This window comes from Meriones unguiculatus, chromosome 2 (assembly GCF_030254825.1).
Source record: "Meriones unguiculatus strain TT.TT164.6M chromosome 2, Bangor_MerUng_6.1, whole genome shotgun sequence".
NCBI lineage: Eukaryota > Metazoa > Chordata > Mammalia > Rodentia > Muridae > Meriones > Meriones unguiculatus.
This window is the reverse complement of record NC_083350.1, coordinates 41,826,547-41,832,546: the sequence shown is the minus strand read 5'-3', so window position 1 is coordinate 41,832,546 and position 6,000 is coordinate 41,826,547. Positions and strand designations below refer to the sequence as shown.

The following is a 6,000-nucleotide window of genomic DNA, read 5'->3' as shown; positions in this document are numbered from 1 at the left end:
CTCCACCCCGGAGTCTCCAGTTCCATCTCTCTTCATAATGCTCAAGCTATCCCACTTCTCTTTCTCTCCCATCTGACCACCACATATTTGTGAGAGACCAAAAAGATTAAAAATTAGCAGTTATTATTAAGACCTGAACTATGTGGGTGGAGAAGTCTAGTAATGCCCTGAGGGGAAGGACCGCCTTACTGCATTCTTTCCCCACCCACTAGAGATAACAGTTGCTAGGAAACTGACCCATCCCCTAGGGAGGGACACCAGGTCGTTATGGTCTGGGGACCTTCCTATAGCCAATCAATTCAAAATGTAGCATTTTGACCAATAGATGCTTGTCAGGCAGGAATCGCCCCTGCCTTGGGCATGCTGGGAGGGACCAGAATCTTTAAATCACCCAACTAACCTGGGCACAGCGCGCTCAGCATCCACCGCTTCGGTGCTATGTGTTGTGGGCCCAAGCTGCAGCTTGTAATTTACAATAAAAAGACCCTCATGTGTTTTGCAACGGAGTCGATTCCTGTAGATCTTTTGGGGGCTCTCGAACTGGGTGTAACATTTGCACATTGTGGTGGCTACCTCTGCAGGCTGGCCATGAAGCTGGTGGGCCCCTGTGTGGTGTGGCAACAAGCGTGCGTCTATGGCCCTCTTCGTGCCAAGGGCTGCAGGGCAGGTCTGTGGCTTGCACGGCAGTCCGCAGGTCTCTGTCTTCTTTCTCCTGTGCTATGCTGCCTGGATTTGATTTGATTTGATTTTTATGAGTCCTAGACATAAGACAGCTTTGGCCACCAAGCCCAGCATCGAGCTAGGACTGCCATCTGCTTTGACCCTGACTGATATACGACCACCACCAACAAGGTGTCTCTTTATCCATTGCCAGGGGGGCAGAAATTACTCTTTTATTATTTCTATATTGGGGTACAATTTTAAAAAAATCTTTTGTTATGTCTAGAAATTTGGAGCACAATACAGAAATGTCTTTGTTTTACAAATTTAGTTGACTATTTATTCTCTTGATTACTTGATACTTTAATTCTAACTCACAGCTCCCCAGGTTGGCTGTGGCAGTTCAGCTGGTCTGAGACTCTCAAACTATAAAGCAAAATGTTATGTATCTGAAAACACATGCATTTTTCTAGGGCATAGGCCAGTAATACTTGTTTTCAAAGAAAGCCATGAGCCTTGTTTAATGATTGCATAAAAACAGGCCAGCCAGAGTTACATAGTCAGAATTTTACGTTTTAAACCCTGAGTATCTCTGATCCAAGGGGTGGGAGAGGCACAAGAAACTGCTGCCTCCTCTGATTTCACATAGGTTTCCTGTTACCTGGCAACCACTCACCAGTTTAAGTCAGACCCAGATTAGAGAGGAAAGAGAATTCATGTACACGCAGCCCAGACAGTGGGAGCAACTGGGTATGAGTTATGCCTTTATTTCTGTGACTTCTTGAAGAGATCGCTCTGTGGGAGCAATTGAAATTTCAAAAAGAACGGGGAGAGAAAATATTCTCTTTCTTCCCTGCAAAGGGAACAAAGGTTAAATATATGTAGGCAAACATGAAACAATTTCAGTGTATAAGCAGCAATGTGCTTTGGTAGCTGCACTTGGGGTTCTGTAAACACAGGAGTCCAGGTCAAGTAGCCTGTGGCCTTTCAGAAAGACCATTTGCCAGATCCTTAGAAGTGGCCTCCAGATAGTCTCAAAGTAGTGACAGCTGTGGATAATGGAACACAGTTGTGTCTAGGGCAAAACCAACATTGCAAGTCTGTAGACTCATGGAGATCATATCTGGACTTCATAAATAACACTGAAGGGTGGGTGGCCAGAAAGCTGTTATTCTTCATTCCCCTGCTTGGCTTTTAGTGGTATCCGAGGAATTTGCTTGGGTTGTTGGAGAAATCCTTTCAGTGTATACGATATAATCAGGTAGAGATAATTTAGTAGCTCTGCTTGCCTTCCAGTTCTAGCCATTATCAGATGCTAATTGAGTACAGGAGCTGTTAAGCGAAGCCTCTTTTGCATCTTCTCTGGAAATACTCGGAAATTTGAGGAACCTTTAAAGATAGGTGCTGTGGAAAACAACAGTCCAACACTCTTTTCTGCTCTGGAGGTGCCGAAATTATTCACCAGACAGCATTCACCTCCCTGAGGTTATTCAGCACTTTCTAGAGATTCCAGAGTCTTCAGAAGCCAGAGTAGTGAGCAAAGCTAGAGCTAGGCACAAGAAAGTTTTTTAACGGCCCCCCTCCCCAATACTTTTCCCCTCCTGAGTCCCTCCCTATCCTCAGGCTTTGGTAATGACTAATCCATCTTCCATTCCTAAAACCTAGTAATTTTTAAAATGTTATGTAAGTACATGATGAATAATGTTTTGTTTGGGGTTGGTCCTTTTTCACTCCTTTTTCATGGAGTCATCCAAGTGGTTTTGTGTCTGCATAGAACTCCCTGGTATAAATACATCATGGTTCATTTAACTATCAACACATCCAGTTTTCTGGCTCTTAAAAAAAAAAAAGTATGTTTTGCATATTCTTTTTCTGTGTGTATATAAGTATAAGTTGCCATTTTCTTTCAGAATAAATGTCCAAGAGTATAACCACTGGGTCATAAAGTTTAATTTTATAGACAATTATCAAAATATTTTTCAGTGTGGCTGGACTGTTTTATATTCCTGGTAGCAGTTGGTCCAATTTCCACATCCTTTCAGTGTGTTCACTATTTATTGTAGGCGTTCCGATAGACATGTCACTGTCATTACATTATTTTTATTATGTCTTTTCGTGTGCTAGCTTTTATTTGGAAATCCTTCCTCATCAGTGAAATGTCTACTCATGTCTTTCCTCCTAATTGGGTTGTTGTTTTACTCTTTACATTATTTATCCAAGATACTACTAGTCCTTTGTTGAATTAACGTGAACTGTCTCAGTACTTGTCTATAAATGGAATCATACAGAATTTGTCTATTTGTGATTGGCTGGTATTACTCAGTGTAATGTCCCAATATTCAGACATGTATAACATACCAGAATTTTTTTTCCCTTTTTCATACTAAATGATACTGCGTTGCAGGCATGCTTCATGCTTTGCTTCCTCATTTGTAGATTGGTAACTAGGATAGTCAATTCATTGTCTATTGTGGATGATAATGCTATGCTCGTGAGTGTAAGATATCTCTTTGTGAGCCTCTTCTAGTCTTTCAATTATGTCCAGAAGTAGACTCCTCAGATCACATGGTACTGTGGTTTCTATGACTGCCCTCCCCAGGGCCACGTGTTAAAGGCTTGTTTGTGAGGGTGATTCTATTGAAAGGGTGGATTGATTAGTTTTCTGTTGCTGTGATATAACACTGTGACCAAGGCAACTTGTAGAAGGAAGTTTATTTTGGCTTGTGGTTCCAGAGGACTGGAGTCCATGATGGTAAGGAGGCATGGCAACAGCCATGGTGGCTGGAAGCTGTGAGCTCACATCTTGAGCCACAGGCACAAAGCAGAAAAAGCCACCTGGAAATGGTGAGAGATTTTTTTTTCTCCATTTGTTTAATCACTTTATAACCTTATCCCAGCACCCCCCCTCCTCTCCTCCCAGTCCCACCTTTCTCCGTTCCCACTCTTCTCATAGGAGGGGAGGCTCCCAATGGGTACCAACCTACCTTGGCATATCAATTAACAGCAGGACTAAGTTCATCTTTTCCCACTGAGGCCAGATGAAGCAGCCCAGCTAGGGGAAAGGGATTCAAAGATAGGCAAAAGAGTCAAAGACAGCCCCTACTCCCATTGTTAGGGGACCCACATGATGTCCAAGCTCCACATCTGTACATATGTGTAGGGGACCCTAGGTCCAGCCCATGCATGCTCTTTGGTTGGTGGTTCATTCTCTGTGAGCCCCCATGGGCCTAGGTTAGTTTACTCTGTAGATCTTCCTTAACCCCTCTTGTTCCCTCTGTCCTTCCTCCCACCCTTTCACAAAACTGTCTGAGCTCAGGCTATTGTTTGGTTGTGGGGTCTCTGAATCTATTTCCATCAGCTCCTGGATGGAGCCTCTCAGAAGACAGTTAGTTATGCTAGGCTCCTGTCTGTAAGTATAGCAGAGTATCAATAATAGTGTCGAGGTTGGCTCTATCTTATGGGGTGGGTCTCAAGTTGGGCCAGTCATTGGTTTGTCCATTTGTACATCTTTTGGTAGCTCTCTATTCAAGTTCATTGCCCAATTTCACTGGATTCTTTGTTTTCCTGTTTTTGAGTTTTAAGCATTCTCAACATATTTTGAATAACAATTCCTATCAAATATATGATTTGCAAGGATCTGCTATTTTGTGCCTTTTTTTAAAAACCTGGTCAGTATTAAAATTTGTATAATGAATAATTTCCTCATTTTTCTTTTATTCCCTGTGTCCTTTCTATCACAACTAAGAAACCATTGTCAAATTCAATACAGTGTTCTCTTTCAAAAGCTTTCTTTCTTTCTCTCTTGTTTTGTTTTGCTTTTTGTTTTGTTTTTTCAAGACAGGGTTTCTCTGTTTAACAGAGCCCTGGCTGTCCTGGACTCAGTTTGTAGACCAGGCTAGCCTAGAACTCACAGAGATCAGCTTCTCTCAACTTCCTGAGTGCTGGGATTAAAGGTATATGCCACCATGTCCGGTGTTTTCAAATTAGAGCTTTCTTTGATCCATTTTAAGTTAACTACTTTTGCAAGTTGTGTTTTGTAAGGGCCTAATTATACTGTTTTGCTTTGGGACATCCAATTTTCTCTGCCCCATTTGCTGTAAGGACAATTTTTCAATATTAAACTATCTTGGTACTGTTGTCAAAAGTCACTTAACTATATTCACATGGATTTTTCTCCTAAGTTGACAACTGAACTGTTCGTGAGCACACTCTGAGTGTGTGTGTGTGTGTGTGTGTGCATGTGTGATAAAACCAACCAAACACCATTTGTCACAGCAGCTCCAGAAAAAATCAGTCTCTTGACCCTTTACACATAATGTAGTATTGTTGCTTGGGTAGTTGAAGGCCCCCTTGGAACTATCACCAAGAAAGAAGGACGTGGTGAAATAAGGGAAATTCATAAACACACACACACACACACATTCCTGCTGAGTCTGTTTAGCTGCTTGTGTGTATTTACATTCACAAATCTCACCTGTTCGATGTATATAACTTATGATATGCTGTGGCTTGCTACCATCTTGCTGATTTTTTTTTCATTCTTGGACTTAGTTTGTGCTGTTTGTAAGTGGGGGAAAGAAGAGATGTGGCTGATGGCTTCTACCTTCATCTGCTTAAGAATCTAAATTAGCTGGAAAAACAAGACTATTAAGATACACGTGTCCCAGTCTTCCCATGTACACATGCACACACACACACACACACAAACACACACGAGAACACGTATACACACTCATGCACACAGACACACACACACACAGAGACACATGCTCACATATGCATATAGACACACACAAACAAGCACAGAGGTGGAGGGGGGGCTTGATCCAGATATTGGCTCACCTGATTATGGAGGCTGCTAGCTGTTACTCCAGGCAGGTTCTTAGAGCAGGATGACTGAGTGAGTCAAACGCCTGAGAACCAGAGGAACTGATGTTTCCTTCCTCAGAGTAAAGGCCTGAGAATCAAGAATGTCAGTGCCTATGGCAGGAGAAGATGACCGTCATATCATAAGCAGAGAGGCAATTCCAGGCCTTGACAGGCTGAATGGTGATCATCTGCAGTGAGGAGGGAACTCCTTTATTCTGTTTACTGATTCAAATGTTAAGGTTTTGCAGGAGCACTCTCAGGCATACCTTGGCTATTTCACCATCTCTGAGGGCATCCTTGTTCATGCTGACACATAAAATTAACCCTGACGACATCTATATTCTGTGCTTAGACTCTAATCCTCGCCTCTTTGGGGACCCAAGTGACAGCATGTTAAAGATGGTAGTGAAAATGAAATGAGAGTTCTGAGCTGGGCACAGTGGGGCATGCATGTAGTCACAGCCACCAGGG

At 42.5% G+C, this 6,000-nt stretch overlaps 1 pseudogene; it reads right to left on the bottom strand.

The window, feature by feature from the left end:
* Nucleotides 1–749: 749 nt before the first annotated feature.
* Nucleotides 750–881, bottom strand: LOC132652607 (small nucleolar RNA SNORA48; annotated as a pseudogene).
* Between the last annotated feature and the right edge of the window lie 5,119 nt (nt 882–6,000).